Source organism: Saccopteryx bilineata, chromosome 5, assembly GCF_036850765.1.
Source record: "Saccopteryx bilineata isolate mSacBil1 chromosome 5, mSacBil1_pri_phased_curated, whole genome shotgun sequence".
Classification (NCBI taxonomy): domain Eukaryota; kingdom Metazoa; phylum Chordata; class Mammalia; order Chiroptera; family Emballonuridae; genus Saccopteryx; species Saccopteryx bilineata.
In genome coordinates, this window is record NC_089494.1 from 148,982,814 (window position 1) to 149,003,906 (window position 21,093).

Below are 21,093 nucleotides of genomic sequence, written 5' to 3' on the forward strand. Positions count from 1 at the left end.
CTGCCCACACTGGAGCCGGTTAAATTCATGCCTGGCTTTAAGTGAGTTTGGTGATTGAGTTACCACCCAGCTTTGCTCTCTAGCCTCCTCACCCAAGGAGTGACAGGGGCTCCATTTACTCAGATTCTCGAAAAGAAACGTATGTTTGGTTTTACACGCATGTGTTTTACTTCCTTATGGGATGTGAAGCTTTCCTTGAACTAGTCAATCAGTTTTCAGCTCCAGATCACACCTGGACATAGGAGGTGATGGAGGAAAAATTGTGGGGAGCAGGAAGGTAACAGCTGGGAATATCGAGTGATGGGGAGCCCAGCCTGAGAGTCAAAACTTGTCCTGGGAAATTCAACAAGTCCAAATAAAGAGACTTAGACTAGGAAGAGTTGAGCGCCTCGACACACAGTGGAGGAAATATTTGGGGCCTTGCTGTGCTCTCACAGTAAAGCATAAATCATGCCCTGTAGACGGCCGACTCTGCTGTGCGGCCATCCACACGCTGTGCATGTTCCACGGCTACACAGTTCATTTATTTTCCCTACAGAGCTCGAGGGAGAATTCAGTATTCAAATACTCTGTTCAACAAACAAGTCAAATGACTTCTAAGTAAGATAAATGAAGGCTCAGACATACCCGATGGGTTGGACAAACTATGTGCAAACTCAACAATCCGAGACTCAGTCCTCTGTAGGCTTGTGAGCCGTCAGCTGGCCCTACTCCACAGTGGTAAAAATAAGAGAAAGGGAATCCAAAACCACAGTTAGGAACCTCTCCAATCCAGAAGTATTTAAAAACAAAACAAAACACTTTATAAATGATTACACAGCTATGTAACCTAGAATGTAAAATTGTATTATTCTCATTCTTTCCCTTTAAATGTTTATACTCAAAACTTGCACTGAATGTCTCTTTTCACACTGCTTGGACTCTTACATTTGTTTCCTTATCTGTTCCTCAGTAAAAAAAAATTCATAACATTGGAGTAGGTTATGAAGATAGTAGCATTTTCACAATAGCCAGCGCTGAGTAGGTTATGGAGGTAGCAGTATTTTCACAATAGCCAGCACTTCCTTGCAACTCAATGTCACTTTTTAAGTAAACAAGAGAAAATTGCAGAAGCCATGATTTTAACTCTAGATTCTAAAGTAATAGTCTCTAAAATTTTTTAAGAATTAATTTATTGATTTTAGAGGAAGAGAAAAAGGTGAGGAGAGGAAAAAAAAACCATTAGTCTGTCACGCCACCCAGGCATTCATTGGGTGACTCTTATGTGTGCCCTGACCAAGGATCGAACCTGCAACCTTGGCACATCAGGACAACATTCCAACCAACTGAGCAACACAGCTAGGGCTCCAAAATGTCTTATTGAGTCATACTTCTACTTGTAAAAAAAAAAAAAAAAGTAAATAAGAACTAATGGAGCCTAAACTCTTTATTAAATGCATAATTATTCATTATAGACTATGACTATGCACTAATATTACTACTACTAATATATTATTCCTAATAATATATTCCTATTTACTAATATGTTAGACACAGTATAAAGAAATAAAAAGGGACCCTAGCTGGTTGGCTCAGCGGTAGAGTGTCAGCCTGGCATGTGGAAATCCCGGGTTCAATTCCCGGTCAGGGCACACAGGAGAAGCAACCATCTGCTTCTCCACCCCTCCTCCCTTCTCTCTCTCTCTCTCTCTCTCTCTCTCTCTCTCTCTTTTCCCTTTCCTCAGTCATGGCTCAAATGGTTCAAGCCATTTGGCCCCAGGCGCTAAGGATGACTCCATGGCCTTGCCTTAGGCGCTAAAATAGCTCAGTTCGGAACAGTGGCCCGAGATGGGCAGAGCATCGCCCCCTAGTGGGCTTGTGGGGTGGATCCTGGTCACAGCACATGCAGGAGTCTGTGTCTCTGCCTCCCTGCCTCCCAGCCTCTTAGTAAAAATTAAAAAGAAAAGAAAAGAAGAGAAGAGAAAAGGAACAAAAGTGGAGGAGAATAATTTAAAGGATGAAAGAAAAATAAACTTAATTAGAAATTCTCAGTTTTCTTCCCACATGCCATTAGATTGTCTCCAACACCCTGTTTTGAGAAACCATTGATTTAATGAAGAAGAAAAATGACTTAATAAAAACATTTTTGATGAAAGGAGTAGTTTTTTCAATAGTATTTATTGCCAATAAAAAATGAAGAAAGAACCAAAAAACAAAAACAAGAATCCCAAAATTGCTTCCTAAGAAGCTAGTCACAGCATTTCTATCCTAAAACATATTTAACCCCACAGCACTGCTACAAGTATATTTTCTCTGGCAGAGAAAACTGCCTTGGTGTACACAGGTTTTTGTCGTCAGTGGCTTCTCTCTAGGGAGGGGGTGGGGACTGCACTAACCACAATTGCTTTGCACCGGCTATTTCTAAGGAGATTCTGCCTGTGCTTAAAAGCAGAATGCCATCCGCCCTTTTCCCTGACGTGTCTCTGACTAATTCAACTGCCATTGGCTCCATTCCAGCACAGTCCTGTTTCAGCTACTGATAAACTATAGTCTTTCCTTTTCTAGTTTTAGAGCTGCACGAAGCCCTGGAATGAACCATTGTTCATCTTAACTGTTTCCTCCACACACAGAGACCAGTGCATCAGGCAAGCCAATCGATTTGGTTTCACAGCAAATTGACAAGGTTCAACTGTTATTTACTGGAACATCAGAAACCCGGATATGAAATGGCTTTTCCCCGGAATCACTTGAGAACTATGTATATTGGGCTTTATTCTAGCTTCTTGCTAAAGTTCAGGTTCTAAATGATGGCATGAGTAAATTAATCAGATTAATACTCTTTTACCTAAATGAATGACATAAAACATCTACGTATCCATAAATAATATGGGAAACCAGGGACACGTGTTTAGTGCATGTGTCTGAGCTCATATATCCCCAGAAAACAAAGTAAGCAAAGTTTAGAGAGCCAGGATTTCCATGGATAATCAAAACCTGGGCTCACAAATACAAGAGCAAATTCTACAGACTGTGTTGTTCTTCTCTAGGAAAATGAATCAGCATAAAGTTTATTACATGAAAATAGAAATGTTAGAAAGCATAAATGTGGAATGTGCTGTTCAGGTTTTGGGGTTTTTTTATTGTCCTTTTTTAAAATACATAATTTTAAAGGGATAAACAACTTTAACCATCAGCCAATATTTCACAAAGGATGCCCAGATAGGAAAATAACTCACGTGAGCTTAGAGACTGGCTAGTGGTAAAGCTAAGATAACACAACCTGACTCTGGATTCTCAGATCAGTGTTCCTTGCTTCCTAAAATGCTGTTACAGTCCATATAAAACATGTGATCCTTTCTTCTTCAGGAATGATGGCTCAGTCCCACCCAAGAGCAAAAGTTCGTTTTTGTTTTTTCAAAGTCTTTATGACCAGTAGCTCTCATTTAGGTCAGCAAAAGTCATCATGTGGACAACTGAAGAAGATGGTTTGCTGAAGAAGATGGTGAACTAAAATTGCTGGGTCAAACAGTATATTAGTTTTCTATTTTTGTTAGATACAACCAAATAACACTTTAAAATAACATGAAACATAAATAAATTTTTCAGCATTTTGAGGTTATCAATAGATTCTCCAAACTTGGATATCTCACTCATACTGTCAGTAAGTTCATTGTTTCATTTGCTCATTCATTTATATATTTCCTCTTCTTGGCCCTGGCCGGTTTGCTCAGTGGTAGAGCATTGGCCTGGAGTGCGGGAGTCCTGGGTTCGATTTCCGGCCAGGGCACACGGGAGAAGCGCCCATCTACTTCTCCACCCCTCCCCCTCTCCTTCCTCTCTGTCTCTCTCTCCCCTCCCGCAGCCAGGCTCCATTGGAGCAAAGATGGCCCGGGTGCTGGGGATGGTTCCTTGGCCTCTGCCCCAGGCGCTAGAGTGGCTCTGGTCGCGACAGAGCGACGCCCCGGAGGGGCAGAGCATCACCCCCTGGTGGGCAGAGCGTCGCCCCCTGGTGGGCGTGCCGGGTGGATCCAGGTCGGGCTCATGTGAGAGTCTGTCTGACTGTCTCTCCCTGTTTCCAGCTTCAGAAAAAATAAAAAAAAAAAAAAAAAAAAAAAAAAAAGGAAAGAAAAGCTTGAATAAAAGGCTTTTATTCTCATGGATAACACTGAGAAAACCGCAGATGTATAAAATTATACTTTTCCAAGGGGCTAACAAAGATAGGGACAAAGGAAGTCTTAATGAACTGAATTTCAAAGAAATGAGCCCCTCTCTGGCAAAGGGAGAGGCGGGACAGGCACTACCCTTGGGAAGAGCACGTGGTCTAGGAGAGCAGGGCGGTCCCAGAGAGGCTTCGCATGGAGGAGAAATCAGCTCAGCTGATTTCTCCTCCATGCGAAGTGGAGGCTAGAGAGGTGAACTGTAATGTGGAAATGTCCCCACTGCAAAACTAAATTGGCCCAACAACCCTCCTATCCTCATCCTTACCTGCAAACTTTGACAAAAAATAATCCATGAAGAAAGGGCGAATGAAAATGCAGAGCAAACTCTCGGAGACCTGCATTCACATAGTGCTTGAATTACAGGACTCTGTTGAGTTAAATTCAAAGCAAATTAAAAAATATTAATATATATATTTTTTAAAATGCCATCAGCTCAAGTTCTGATAATTTCAAAAAGGCATCAGTAGTGTGGGAGTTTGAGAGTCAATCTAAGTGTAGATAATCTCAATTTAATTAGAACCCCAGCCCAGACTCGGTTCAATTTGACTTTAGAAGGAATCTGAATAATCACCCCTTCACCCTATCAGGCAGAAGGAAAGGTCTGCATTCTCTGAGAAATAATCTAAACATTATTATACTTCAATCTTCACTGTCTTTATATACACATACTTAAATAAAATAATAAAAATGATGCATGCGAACAGGAGTCACTGACCAATAATCAAAAGAAAACATAGTCAATAGATGAAGACTTGCAGCTAACTCCAGTTATTAGAATTAGCACCAAAAATTTTAAAACAGCTATTATAAATATATTTAAGAATTTGTAAAATGTGAACGTAATGGGTAAGACATAAGGTATTTCAGGAGAGAAAAGAGAACTCTAAGAAAAGGACAAAATGAAAATTCCAGGGTTATAAAATACAATGCCTAAAATAAAATTAATTCACTAGATGGCATTAACAGAAGAAGTTAATGTTAGAAGTTCGAATCCTCAAAAACAAAAAAAACAAAAGTGAACTTGAACACAGGTTAATAGAAATTATGAAGTTGAATCATAAATTGAAAAGAGATTTTAAAAATGAAGTGTCAATAATAAGAATGCCTGACAAGGCCGTAGCACAGTGGATAGAGCACCGGACTGGGATGCGGAAGACCCAGGGTCGAGACCCCGAGGTCACCAGCTTGAGCACGGGCTCATCTGGTTTGAGCAAAGCTCACCAGCTTGGACCCAAGGTCACTGGCTTGAGCAAGGGGTTACTTGGTCTGCTGAAGGCCCGTGGTCAAGGCACATATAAGAAAGCAATCAATGAATAACTAAAGTGTTATTCAGCAACAAAAAACTGATAATTGATGCTTCTCATCTCTCTCCATTTCTGTCTGTCTGTCCCTATCTATCCCTCTCTCTCTGACTCTCTCTGTCCCTGTAAAATAAACCAAAAAACAATAAGAATGACTGACTTCTCATAAAAAATAGTGGAAGCCAGAAGACAATGAATTAACATCAAAGTGCTGAAAGAAAACACATCATTGACCTAGAATTCTATATACATCGTGAAATTGTCTTTCAGAGGCAGCAGATGGACAAACTAGATTTAAAAAAAAAACCAAACTCACAAATGTGACAATCATGAGTAGGGAGTGGCTGATGTCTAATTCTGAGGACAGAAAAAGATGTCTGGTCCCAAGAGCTTTTGTTGTCATTAATGCTGGTACTGTGTCCTAACTGATAGGAAGCCATTGTTTTCTTTTCTCTTGAATAGTGGCTGTCCAGTCACTGGTGTTTCTTCCTTCTTTTTTTCCTTCCTTCCTTCTTTCTTTCTTTCTTTCTTTCTTTCTTTCTTTCTTTCTTTCTTTCTTTCTTTCTTTCTTTCTTTCAATTCTTTCTCTCCCTCTGTTTCTTCTCTCTCTTTCTTTCTCTGTTTATTTTAACAAGTCATCATCTGAAGTAAATGAAAGTCTCTATTCCTTGCAACCTGAAAGAAGGCAAATTAATGTAATTCCTTAAGACAACATGGTTTCTCATCTAAGATTTTGGTCAATTTCACTAATATTTTGTATTAAAGTATAGAGAAGAAGCCAACATGCCAAGGGAAAAGGGCACAATACCACTTTCCAAGGTCCCCAGACTCTGTCTAGTTGAGGACTAAATATCTTTCAATTAAAATTATGTAAATTTTCACAAATTCTCTTCAGAGAGAATGCAGAAAAAATGAAATACTACCCATTGATTTACAAAAAATCAAAGAGAACAATTGTTGACTTTGATGAGACATTCCAAATTTTTAATGAAGAACGTAGACAAGTTTCTGGGGGATAGTCTATATATAGCTCCCAAGAAGGAACAGTGAACTTTTCACTGGTTTCTGCAATCTAAGACAAAATGAGTTTATGAGAGCCTTTTCTAAATTACCATCATTATAATGAACTGTACCTTAACACTATGATTTAGTCATGTGTTTTATCTACAGTTTTTATTCAACAAATAGCAGTTTAGCTATAACTGGGAGTACTTATATTGTAAGAAACATTGCCCACCATCCTTTGACCATGGTGGGATGTCACTTGTTACTTGTAAAGCAGTGCTTTTTAAAGTGTTGTTGGACTCTATCCCGGTACAAAGTGCATATCCTTCTTTTGGCTCTCGGACACTTGGAAGGGCTCCTGGATAGTAACTTAATAAGAGTTAGCAGGGTTCATAAAATTTGGTATTCAAAAACTACCATCAGCTGTTTCTACTGTTTTATTAAAGATTCTAATTCAGAATTTTTCTAAAAAGCCTGACAGTTATTTAAGTGCTTGTTTATGTCACAAAGCCTCCCTCAGGGAGTCTGTTGTCAGAGAATGATCACTCTAGATGTGTCATCATATCAGGAAGCTTCTGGCAACAAATACCAGAAACTGACTCAAGTGGCTTCAACAGTAAGGATGGTTTATACTCTACATAACAAGGTGTTCGAAGTTGTAGCTCTGTTTCTTTGGGTCTGCTTTGGCTTTTCCTGTCTCTGCATCAGTTTTATCCCCATGCTTCCAACTCTCAAGGTCGCAGTTAGAGAAAGCATTTCCAGGCATTGCATTCTGACACAGTAAAAGAAGAGCTTTTGTCATCTGCCCCTTGACGAACACAATCACCAACCAGGAGAATTGGACTTATGTAGACAATCTAGAATCTGCCAGCTAGAGCTAAGAAAGAGCCAGTCTCCCTAACTCTCCTGGTGTTGTAGAGAAAAGTATATTCCTTAACAATTTTCAGGTTCTGTTAAGAAGGAAGGATTAATAAATATTAGGTGATTTAGGGGATTCTGCCCAAGTTATACTTTTCAGTTCCTAGTGTTTTTGCTTTTCACCACAAATTACAGTTTCTTTATTTTTATTATTATTAATTTAGTTTGTCAGAAATTATTTTGCTAAGCTGATAATGTACAGCGATGCATATCTTCATCAACAATGTTTTGGACTGCAATTGTCCCCATAACTGAATTTAAAGACATGTGAACTTTGGGAACCAAGAACAAATTATTTACATCCCATTACCAAAGCAGATAATTCCATAACCCCCACACATACCATAACCAATAGCTCCAACTTGCTTTCCCACTGACCACTGTTACCAGAGTTTTTCTATAAAAAAGGAAAAAGAAAAAGTGAATTATGTGTGCTTAGGGGGTATGTTATTCTGCTTACGTGGGCTCTGCTAAGAAAGGTTTGAAAATCTTTGCTTTGGAAAGGAATTTCCTGTTAGCTTTTCTCATTTTTTCTTAGCCACAAAGAAAGGAGGTAGAGCCTGTTCCTCAGTATCAGCCATGCTTACCTTCATCTCAGGGAGTAGAGATCCAACTTCTCCTCATTAGACTCTTCTACCTGGAATTGGCAAAGACAAGATCATTTTATTCAGGTGATCTCTGCTTATTTTATAAAGTAAAAAGAGAAAGGCTCTTTTTAGGAACTAAAAATGCAACTATTTTGGCTGGAGTAATTCCAAGTTAATTAGTACTATCATTAGACTTTGGATTAAAATATTGACACTTAAATTGCATATGCTAATAAGTTTGGGCCCTCATCACATCTCACATTATTCCAATCACTTTTTATTTGATCTCTTTGACTCCTCCAATTCATCTTGCACACTGTTCTAGATGGCTCTTTCAAAGTCACTAACTGGTTGTGTCATTTTCCTGCCTAAATTCCTTAAAACGGTTTCCACAGGTGTCTTAGTCCATTTAGGTTGCTATAACAGAATATCATAGACTGAGTGGCTTATTTATTTATTTCTCACGGTTCTGGAAGGTTGATGTCTGAGATCAGGCACCAATAAGATTCAGTGTCTGGGGAGGCCCTGCTTCCTGGTTCATAAGTGGCTATCTTCTTTCTGTGTCCTCACATGGAAGAAGAAAGGGACCAGAAGCTCTCTGGGGTCTCTTTTAAAAGGGAACTAATCCCATCAGGAGGGCTTCACTTTTATGACCTAATCACTCTCTAAGACATTACCTCCTAATACAATCACACTTGGGGTTACGATTCAACATAAGAATTTGAGAGGGGTTGGGGGAGACAGGAATAAGAGACACAGCAGTCAGGCCATAAGAAGAGATAAGATAAATGGGCACACAGGACCAACCATGCCTGGCCTCTGCCTGTCTTCTCAGCCTCGTCTCTCACCCTGTGCTCCAGCAAAATTCCACTGTGTCCTCAGCCTGACAACAGCATTTTTGCCGTGTCTGGAACATTCCATGGGCTCCAGCCCCTGTACACTTTGCTCCCTCTGCCTGCAGTGATTTTTCCTCCCTTATCTTCTGCAACATTCCCATTTTTCCTTCAAAATTGAATCCAAACACCATATCCTCTTTAATAATCTGGCCTTACTCTACTAGGAAACGTTCCCTATTTTTGATGCAGTATTAGTAGTGTTTAAGACTCTAGAATTTAAAGCCAAACTCTCCAGGTTCAAATTCAAGTTTCACCACTTACTGACAGCATGGCCTTGTTGAAAACTACATGGGGTTTGAGATTTTATCCTGCTTACTAACTATCAAGCTTTCCTATGAGTGCTTCATAGTTGCTGGTAGAAAACATGTGATTCATGGGTTCGAGACAATAAACTCTGCTACAACAAAAGCAGTAGACTGATCTTCATGTGAGTTTGTATTGGTTCCCTATGACCCCCAAGTCCTGTGGTGGTAATGCAAAGGACCCATCGTGGATGCCTGCACTGCAGTGGGTTGCATTATAGGAGAAGAACACTGAGCTTGGGGGAATCACCACTTTAAGAATAAATTGGAACTTAAAAACAAACCTACAGAGAAGATAAGATGGAGATGGAGTAGGCGGACATACCAACTTCTACCTCCCAAAACTAAAGTGGATTACAAACTAATTTTAAGAACCATCATCTGGAAAAACCAACTTTGGACTAAACTAAGAGGACTCTTCAACCAAGGAACACTGAAGAAGCCACACTGAGACTGGTAGGAAAAGTGGAAACGCGGAGAGGACTGCCCAGCTCCCCAGAGCGAACGGCAGCTGGGAGAGACTCGTGTGGCGAGAAGTGAGTTTAGCAGAGAGAGGAGGGTCCTGAGTCCCAGGAACAAAGTCCAGCCCGCAGCCCCAGAGCCTAGAAGAAGCATATGGACAGTATTTAGCTGGAAACAAGTCAGGATACTGTTTGTGAGAAAGAGACTGATTTCTCAGACCCAGGATTCCTCTTAAAGGCACCATGCAGAAAACCTCTCTCACAACCACTCACCTGGGGATCTGGGGGATGGGGAGAGAGGAGAGGTCCAGAGTAGCAGGAGAAGAGTGTAATCTAGGAGGCATAGGGAGAAACATTTTGAGAGACAGCCACCCTAATCCCTGGGATGAGTCACTCCCCAAATCTGAAGCGAATATTTCCCCCGGAAACAGCAATAACAGCAAAGGGAAGCAGGACACCAGACAAAAAAGCTCTCCTGGAGCACTCAGAGCACAGTCGCTTAGAAGGAGGGAGCTTTCAGGGCTATAGTAGTGAGTCTTAGGGTCAAGCTGCAGCGCCCCCATCCACACAGCTGAGGGCTCCCCCGAAGGCGGGCGGCAGCCAGATGCGGAGGCATAGTTCTGTAAGCAAGGGCAGAAGCCGGCTGGCCACCACTGAGGCCCAGGTGTGAGCTTGGTCTTGCCCGGCTGGGGAGGAGGGAGCGTGCAAAAGTGGTCAAGACCAGCTGCAGGCCGCCTGCAATCCAGCCTGTAGGGGTGGGGGGGGGTGCGGGGAGAAAGGCAGGAACCCCAGAAGGGGTGGAGGCCCGCCCTAAAGCAAGGGCACAGAAGCACAGCCCTGCCCCTCCCGCGGAACCAAGGTTTGTGGCCTGACTTGGGAGCCGGCTCCTCCAGCGGTGGTGGAGCCTAAAGCCCAGAACAGGCGGAGTCCTGCTACTGAGCATGGGCACGCAGTCCCTCCTGGCCTGTGGAGCCAAGGCTTGCAGCCGTCTCACAAGTGGGCTCCTCCTGCAAGGACAGGGAGAAAGCCTGGAATCAGGTGGAGAGCTGCAGTTGAGCAAAGGTGCTCACCCCTGCCCTCAGGGCCGAGCATAACACCACCCGCGGGGGCAGGGCGAAAGCCAAGTCCACTGAGGCTTGTATACCCGAGCACATGATCACAGCCACTCCTGTGAAGGAGAGGCAGAAACCACAGCAACACCCCAGTGGGCAGGCACCGGCAATGTCCATACCTGAATGCCTGAGGCAGCAACAGCAGAGGGGGTGGTGGGCCTGCAGACAGACCACACCTAGGGAACACAGAGGACACACCCAGTGGACTCCAGGGGCCAAAACTTTCTTTTACACAGACAAAATGAGAAAGCAGAGAAATGCAACACAAATGAATCAAGAGAAATCCCCAGAAAAGGACTTGAATGAGTCAGATATAATGAAATTACCAGATGCAGAGTTTAAAATAACAATTGTTAGGATGCTCAAAAATCTTAGAACAACAATAGATGGTCATTATGAACACCTAAATAAAGAGATAGTAAATATAAAAAAGGACATTGAAATAAAAAAGAATCAGTCAGAAGTGACAAATACATTATCAGAAATGAAGAACACAATGGAAGGATGAAGCTGAGAATTGAATCAGCGAGTTAGAGGACAAGATAAATAAAGGCACAGAAGCAGAGCAGAAAAAGGAAAAGAGACTCAAAAAGTCTGAGAAAACTCTAAGAGAGCTCTGTGACAACATAAAGAGAAATAACATCCGCATCATAGGGGTTCCTGAAGAAGAAGAGAAAGAACAAGGAATAGAGACTTCGTTCAAACATATCATAGGTGAAAACTTCCCTCAATTAAGGCAGAAAACATATCACAAGTTCAAGAAGCACAGCAGACTCCATTAAAGAGAAACCCAAAAAAATCTACACCAAGACACATTATAATTAAAATATCAAAGCTGAGTGATAAAGAGAAAATATTAAAAGCTGCTAGAGAAAAAAAGACTATCACCTACAAAGGAGCCCCCATAAGGATGACTTCCAACTTCTCAATAGAAACACTTGAGGCCAGAAGGGAATGGCAAGAAATATTCAAAGTAATGCAAAACAAGAGCCTACAACCAAGACTACTTTATCCAGCAAGGCTATCATTGAAAATTGCAGAAGAAATAAAAAGCTTTCCAGACAAAAAAAACTCAAGGAATTCACTACAACCAAACCAAGGCTGCAAGAAATACTAAGGGGCCTGTTGTAAACAGATCAAAGGAGAAAAAGAATATAGCAAAAGAGGAATACAGTTTAAAAGAATAAAATGGCAATAAACAATTACATATCAATAATAATCTTCAATGTAAATGGATTAAATGATCAGATAAAAGACATAGGGTAGCTGCATGGATAAAAAACAGGACCCATACACATGCTGTCTACAAGAGACACACCTTAAAACAAAAGATGCACATAGACTGAAGATAGAAAGATGGAAAAAAAATATTTCACACAAATGGAAATGAAAAAAAAGCTGGGGTTGCAATACTTATATCAGACAAAATAGACTTTAAAACAAAGACTATAGTAAGAGATAAAGAAGATCACTACATAATGATAAAGGGAGCAATCCAACAGGAAGATATAACCATTATAAATATCTACACACCTAATATAGGAGCACCTAAATATATAAAGCAGACTTTGATGGATTTAAAGGGTGAGATCAATAGCAATACTATAATAGTAGGGGATTTCAATACCCCATTAACATCACTAGAGAGATCCTCAAGAAAGAAAATTAACAAAGAAACAGCACAAAGGACATACTAGATCAACTTGATTTAATAGATATCTTCAGAATCTTTCACCCTAAAGCAGCAGAATATACATTCTTTTTAAGTGCTCGTGGTACATTCTCTAGGATAGACCACATGTTAGTGCACAAAAGCGGCCTCAACAAATTTAAGAAGATTAAAATCATATTGAGCACTTTCTCTGATCACAATGGCATGAAACTAGAAATCAATCACAAGAAAAAAACTGAAAAATACTCAAACACTTGGAAACTAAATAACATGTTATTAAATAACGAATGGGTTAACAATGAGATCAAAGAAGAAATTAAAAAATTCCTTGAAACGAACGACAATGAGCATACATCAACTCAAAATTTATAGGACACAGCAAAAGCAGTCCTGAGAGGGAAGTTCATAGCATTTCAGGCATACCTCAAGAAGCTAAAAAAGCTCAAATAAACAACTGGACCCTGCATCTAAAAGAACTAGAAAAAGAACAGCAAGTAAAGCCCAGAGTTAGTAGAAGGAAGGAAATAATAAAGATCAGAGCAGAAATAAATGACATAGAGGCTGAAGAAACAATACAGAGGATCAATGAAACCAGGAGCTGGTTCTTTGAAAAGGTAAACAAGATCGATGAACCTTTAACCATACTCACCAAGAAGAAAAGAGAGAGGACTCAAATAAATAAAATTAGAAATGAGAGTGGAGATATAAGAATTGACACAACAGAAATACAAAATATTGTAAGAAAATACTATAAAGAACTGTATGCCAAAAAGTAGACAACCTAGATGAAATGGACAAATTCCTTGAAACATATAATCTTTTACAAATTAATCTAGAAGAATCAGAACACCTAAACAGATGAATTTCAACAAAGGAAATTTAAACAGTTATCAAAAAACTCCCCCCCAAAAAAAGTCCTGGGCCTGATGGCTTCACAAGTGAATTCTACCAAATATTCAAAGAAGAACTAACTCCTAACTGCCCTGGCTGGTTGGCTCAGTGGTACACTATCAGCCTGGTGTGCGGGAGTCCTGGGTTCGATTCCCAGCCAGGGCACACAGGAAAAGCGCCCATCTGCTTCTCCACCCCACCCCCTCTCCTTCCTCTCTGTCTCTCTCTTCCCCTCCCGCAGCCGAGGCTCCATAGGAGCAAAGATGGCCTGGGTGCTGGGGATGGCTCCTTGGCCTCTGCCCCAGGCACTAGAGTGGCTCTGGTCACAACAGAGCAACACCCTGGAGGGGCAGAGCATCGCCCCCTGGTGGGCAGAGCGTCACCCCCTGGTGGGCGTGCCGGGTGGATCCCGGTCGGGCGCATGCGGGAGTCTGTCTGATTGTCTCTCCCCATTTCCAGCTTCAGAAAAATACAAAAAAAAAAAAAAAAAAAAAGAACTAACTCCTATCCTTCTCAAGCTATTTCAAAAAATTCAAGAGGCCCTGGCCGGTTGGCTCAGCGGTAGAGCGTCGGCCTGGCGTGCGGGGGACCTGGGTTCGATTCCCGGCCAGGGCACATAGGAGAAGCGCCCATTTGCTTCTCCACCCCCCTCCCCTCCTTCCTCTCTGTCTCTCTCTTCCCCTCCCGCAGCCAAGGCTCCATTAGAGCAAAGATGGCCCCGGCACTGGGGATGGCTCCTTGGCCTCTGCCCCAGGCGCTAGAGTGGCTCTGGTCGCAGCAGAGCAACACCCTGGAGGGGCAGAGCATCGCCCCCTGGTGGGCAGAGCGTCGCCCCTGGTGGGCGTGCCGGGTGGATCCCGGTCGGGCGCATGCAGGAGTCTGTCTGTCTCTCCCCATTTCTAGCTTCAGAAAAAAAAAAATTCAAGAGGAAGGAAGACTTCCAAGCTCCTTTTATGAGGCGAGCATAATTCTGATTCCAAAACCAGTCAAAGACAACACAAAGAAAGAAAATTATAGGCCAATATCTCTGATGAATTTAGATGCTAAAATCCTCAACAAAATATTAGCAAAGCGGATCCAGCAATATATGAAAAAAATCATACACTATGAAGGGTGGAATTTCTTCTTGGCAGGTAAGGCTGGTACAATATTCACAAATCAATCAATGTGATTCATCACATAAACAAAAGGAAGGAGAAAAACCACATGATAATTTCAATAGATGCAGAAAAAGCATTTGATAAAATCCAGCACCCATTCATGATCAAAACTCTCAGCAAAGTGGGAATACAGGGAACATACCTCAACATGATAAAGGCCATCTATGACAAACCCACAGCCAACATCATACTCAATGGGCAAAAATTAAAAGCAATCTCCTTAAGATCAGAAACAAGGCAGGGGTGCCCCCTTTCACCACTCTTATTCAACATAGTTCTGGAAGTCCTAGCCACAGCAATCAGACAAGAAAAAGAAATAAAAGGCATCTAAATTGGAAAAGAAGAAGTAAAACTATCATTATTTGCAGATGATATGATATTGTATATAGAAAACCCTAAAGTCTCAGTCAAAAAACTACTAGACCAGATAAATGAATTCAGCAAGGTGGTAGGATATAAATTAATACTCAGAAATCAGAGGCATTTTTATACACTGACAATGAATCATTAGAAAGAGAAATTAAGGAAGCAATCCCCTTTACCATTGCAACCAAAAAAATAAAGTACCTAGGAATAAATTTAACCAGGGAGATTAAAGACTTGTACTCGGAAAATTATAAAACATTGATAAAAGAAATCAAGGAAGATACAAACAAGTAGAAGCATATACCGTGTTCACGGTTAGGAAGAATAAACATTATTAAAATGTCTATATTACCCAAAGCAATTTATATATATATATATATTTTTTAATAAATTTTTATTAATGGTAATGGGATGACATTAATAAATCAGGGTACATATATTCAAAGAAAACATGTCTAGGTTATTTTGTCATCAAATTATGTTGCAAACCCCTCGCCCAAAGTCAGATTGTCCTCCGTCACCCTCTATCTAGTTCTCTGTGCCCCTCCCCCTCCCCCTAACTCTCTCCCTCCCTCCCTCCCATGTCCTCCCTCCCCCCCCCCTTGGTAACCACCACACTCTTGTCCATGTCTCTTAGTCTCATTTTTATGTTCCACCAATGTATGGAATCATGTAGTTCTTGTTCTTTTCTGATTTACTTATTTCACTCCGTATAATGTTATCAAGATCCCACCATTTTGCTGTAAATGATCTGATGTCATCATTTCTTATGGCTGAGTAGTATTCCATAGTGTATACGTGCCACACCTTCTTTATCCAGTCTTCTATTGAAGGGCTTTTTGGTTGTTTCCATGTCTTGGCCACTGTGAACAGTGCTGCAATGAACATGGGGCTACATGTGTCTTCACGTATCAATGTTTCTGAGGTTTTGGGGTATATACCCAGTAGAGGGATTGCTGGGTCATAAGGTAGTTCTATTTTCAGTTTTTTGAGGAACCACCATACTTTCCTCCATAATGGTTGTACTACTTTACAGTCCCACCAACAGTGAATGAGGGTTCCTTTTTCTCCACAGCCTCTCCAACATTTGCTATTACCCGTCTTGTTGATAATAGCTAATCTAACAGGAGTGAGGTGGTATCTCATTGTAGTTTTGATTTGCATTTCTCTAATAACTAATGAAGCTGAGCATCTTTTCATATATCTGTTGGCCATTTGTATCTCTTCCTGGGAGAAGTGTCTGTTCATGTCCTCTTCCCATTTTTTTACTGGATTGTTTGCCAAAGCAATTTATAAATTCAATGCAATACCAATTAAAATGGCAATGACTTACATCAAAGATATAGAACACATATTCCAAATATTTATATGGAACCAAAAGAGAACAGGAATAGCCACAGCAATCTTGAAAATGAAGAATAAAGTGAGAGGTATTACACTTCCGGATATCAAGTTATACTACAAGGCCATTGTACTCAAAACAGCCTGGTACTGGCATAAGAACAGGCATATGGATCAATGCAACAGAACAGAGAACCCAGAAATAAACCCACAGCTCTATGGACAACTGATATTTGACAAAGGAGGTAAGAGCATACAATGGAGTAAAGACAGCCTCTTTAATAAATGGTGTTGGGAAAATTGGACAGCTACCTGCAAAAAAATGAAACTAGACCACCAACTTACATCATTCACAAAAATAAACTCAAAATGGATAAAAGACTTAAATGTAAGCCATGAAACCATAAGTATCTTAGAAGAAAACATAGGCAGTAAGCTCTCTGACATCTCTCACAGCAGTATATTTGCCGATTTATCTCCACTGGCAAGTGAAATAAAAGACAGGATAAACACTTGGGACTTTATCAAACTAAAAAGCTGCACAGCTAAAGACAATAAGAACAGAATAAAAAGACAAACTACACAATGGTAGAATATATTTGACAATACATCTGATAAAGGGTTAATAACTAAAATTTATAAAGAACTTGTAAAACTCAATACCAGGAAGACAAACAATCCAATCAGAACATGGACGAAAAAAATGAATAGACACTTCTCCAAAGAGGACATACAGATGGCAAATAGGCATATGAAAAAATGCTCAACATCACTAATCATTAGAGAAATGCAAATTAAAACCGCAATGAGATATCACCTCACACCAGTCAGAATGGCGCTCATCAACAAAACAACACAGAATAAGTGCTGGCAAGGATGTGGAGAAAAGGGAACCCTCCTGCACTGCTGGTGGGAATGCAGACTGGTGCAGCCACTGTGGAAAACAGTATGGAGATTTCTCAAGAAATTAAAAATCGAACTGCCTTTTGACCCAGCTATCCCACTTTTAGGAATATACCCCAAGAACACCATAGCACTGTTTCAAAAGAAGAAATGCACCCCCGTGTTTATGGCAGCATTGTTCACAATAGCAAAGATCTGGAAACAGCCCAAGTGTCTGTCAGTGGACGAGTGGATTAAGAAGCTTTGGTACATATATACTATGGAATACTTCTCAGCCATAAGAAATGATGACATTGGATCATTTACAACAACATTGTGGACCTTGATAACATTATACTGAGGGAAATAAGTAAATCAGAAAAAACTAAGAACTGTATGATTCCATACAGAGGTGGCACATAAAAATGAGACTCGGAGACATGGACAAGAGTGTGGTGGTTATGGGTGGAGGGGAGGAGAGGGAGGGGTTGGGGGAGGGGAGGGGCACAAAGAAAACCAGTTAGAAGGTGACAGAAGACAATTGGACTTTGGGTGATGGGAATGCAGCATAATCAAATGTCAAAATAACGTAGAGATGTTTTTTCTGAAAAAAAAAAAAGAATAAATTGAGCAGCCTGACCAGGCATTGCCACAGTGGATAGAGTTTCAGCCTGGGTTGCTGAGGACCAGGTTTGAAATCCCAAGGTGGCTGGCTTGAGCGGAGGTTTATCTGGCTTGAGCACAGGCTCACCTGCTTGATTCCAAACGTCACTGGCTTGAAGCCCACGGTCGTTGGCTTGAGCAAAGGGTCTCTGGCTCAGCTGGAGCCCCACAATCAAGGAACATACGAGAAAGTAATCAATGAACAACTAAGGTACTGCAACAAAGAATTGACGCTTCTCATCTACCTCCCTTCCTATCTGTCCCCGCCTCTCACTAAAAAATAAATAAACAAACAAACAAAATAATTAATTAATTAAGCAGAAAGGTTTCTCTTTGTCCATGGGGAGATGTTACCTCATCTGTCAAAGCTACTCACTGCAAACATTGCCCTGTGTAACAGCCCAGGTAAAGAGCAGTCAGGGCCTTGAATTCTTGGCACACCAGCAAAATCATCCAGGAACACTGAGGGTCCAGAGTGGATTGCCTCTCCCAAAAGCCTTGGACACATTATTTAACCTCTTAGTACCTCACTTCTCTTGTCTCTTAAGTTGGGACAATAATGGGACCTGTATCATAAGGACATTGTAGCAGTTTAAATTATGAATTAATGTTCAGCTCTTAGACCAGCTGCTGACTCAGAATAAATAATCAGTGTTAGTTATTATTATTAATAACTCTTTAATCTTCTCAGGTCCTATTTGCATATTTTATTTGTAACTTTTATACATCTCATGGTAAGTATATGTTTACACGTTTTCCTTTTCTACTGGCTTAAGTGAAACTTGAGGCTCATTCATCTTTGGATTTCTGATGCCAGTCCAGGGTGGACATTTTTATTTATTGAATGTAAGAATAAATAGCAGTGTGACCTCAGTAGAGTCCTCTTTCTACACTTTTGGTCAAATTTGGAGACTCCAAACTTTTCCATATTTGGGGGAGAAAAGGCAGTTCTCTTTTATGCAGTACTATTTCTAACAGAATTACATGGAATGGCAATAGTACTACACAGACAGGAAGATTAAGTAGTTGCTCCAATAGATGAAAAGCCACTTACCTTATCTGCTTCCATTTCCATACAATGAGAATGATAACAGTGTCTACCTCATAGTGCTGTTGGGGATTAAATGGTTTAATGTGCTGTATATAAACTGCTTAGGACAGCACTTAGCCTATACTAAATGTCTGTTAGCTATTTACTTTTCATTAAATCCTGTATCTATTATACTCTGTTATAGGAAATCACAGCTAAAGGTATGTTAATCACTTGACAATTTTAGTTTTTAGACAAATTTAGTTTTTACTGTTATTGCTTTATTTCAGAACACAATGTATCTGGTGACAGGAGTCAGAAAGGTCAGTGTTGCATCAGCTGTTGGTCAGGAAATAGTCCAGGCCAACCAATGGAATCTGGCTTTGTGGTGCTAGCTGGGACCAATGGGCTTCTCTGACCAGACAGAAGTAGCCAAAAGAAGTGACCAGCACCTATCACAGATTCTGGTCTATGACTACTGCTCAATAAGTTTCTGAAGAATGAATAAAAAAAAGAATGAAGAATGAATAGTCACTGAAAGTGTTTAATACCTGACAGGAAAGTCATCACACAGTATTTTTTTTTCCTTCTGAAATAAACTGGATTCTAGATATAATGTCAAATTCTTTTAGCTGAGTTTCCTGAAGTTAAATTAAGGTCTTTTGACTAAACAAACCTTATAGAAAGAAAAGGAGAAGAGAGAAAGGGAAAGAGAGAGAGAGAGAGGGAGGAAAGAAGGAAGAAAGAAGAAATAAATAAATAAATAAATAAATAAATAAAGAAAGAAAGAAAGAAAGAAAGAAAGAAAGAAAGAAAGAAAGAAAGAAAGAAAGGAGGAAGGAAAGAAAGACCTTCTGTCATTTGGCACCAAGCACTGTTTTGTCAGTTAGAAAATGTAGCCTTTAAAATGGTCTGTGTATTGCTGGTCCCTGGTGTATAATAAATAGCCAAAGCCTCTCTCAGCCTAGAAATATTAGACCTGAGAAATGCATATGAGCTCATGGGTGAGACCAGATCGACTACAGGTCTGTGCTTTCGTTGGGTTTCACAAGAGGACCTGTGTTTCTTCTCCCACAGCTGACCCAGAATGGGGGTTTAAGCCACAGCTGCTGCCTGCATTTGTTCACCTCTGCTGACACACACCTGCCTGGCTGGCCTGTGAGTCACTGCAGGAACATGCTTCTTCTTGGAGGAAAGAGCAAGAAAATAAAAAGTTGTGATGGACCGAAAGTAAGTTCAACAAGTATAGCACATTCAAGAGTGGATAGTCTGGTCTCAGTGCTAACCCCACGTTACTTTCTATTCATCAGGGTTCTCCATGGAAATAGAACCATAGAAAACAGATAGATAGGTTCATACGCACAAAGAAATTTATTCTGAGGAATTGGCTTGCAAGATTATGGAAGCTGAGAAGTTTCACAATCCTCTGTCTGCATGCTGGAGACTCAGGCAAATCAGTGGTGTGGTTCTAGTCTGAGTTTAAAGGCCTGATAATCAGGAACACTGAGGATGTAAGTTCTAGTCCAAGGGCAGGAGCCAATGTTTCAGCTCAGCAGGTAAGCAGGAAGCAAAAGGAACAAATACCTTTCTTCTACTATTTTGGTTGGATGATGGATTGGGGAGGGCAATATTTATTACTGAGCCTACTGCCTCAAATGCTAATCTCATCCAGAAACACTCTCACAGATATGCCCAGAAACAATATTTAATCTGGGCACCCTGTGGCTCACTCAAGTCAACATGTAAAGTTAAGCATCATAGATATGTATAGTTTTTTATGTGTATATATAATAGCATTTATGTGTGCATATATTATATATATTTATATACAAATATATACATATATACATGGAAAAAATCTTTAAAAATATGTAACCAGCTACTTAGTTTAAGCATCTATACAATATTGTACCTACTTTAATATTTTTCAGATCAGGGGGCTAATGTGTCCAAAATCACATACCTGGTCAAGAGCGGGTCAAGGCTTAGCTCTCAGATGTTCTGACTCCCAGGCTAAATTAGCACTTGCCACACTGGACCAAGGTTTCTCTTCTGTGCTCCTCAGCATTAACTCTTCCATGGAATCATCTGCATCTGGAATATATAAGAAATTTAAACTTACTTTCAAAAGAAAAAATAGAGTATTCATTAAGCACCAGATATTTAAAGAATTCTCACCGATTCTGATAAGGAGATGAGAAGACGCCCCCTGGGCACAGGTGAAGACTACATTCCCACACTCCTGTGCAGTTATGTGTGGACCACATGACTGGGTTTGGGGAGATGGAATATGCTAATGTGACATCC

At 40.5% G+C, this 21,093-nt stretch overlaps 1 long non-coding RNA gene across 2 annotated transcripts in view; it reads right to left on the minus strand.

The window, feature by feature from the left end:
* The window catches only part of LOC136337709 (uncharacterized), a 78,096-nt gene that overhangs the window by 37,529 nt on the left and 19,474 nt on the right, over positions 1-21,093 (minus strand). For both annotated transcript variants that reach the window (XR_010731875.1, XR_010731874.1), the window contains exons 2-4: positions 20,750-20,880; positions 8,011-8,060; positions 7,767-7,820 (exon numbers count right to left, since the gene is read on the minus strand). This is a non-coding gene — a long non-coding RNA (uncharacterized lncRNA). The remainder of the gene's footprint in view (positions 1-7,766; positions 7,821-8,010; positions 8,061-20,749; positions 20,881-21,093) is intronic.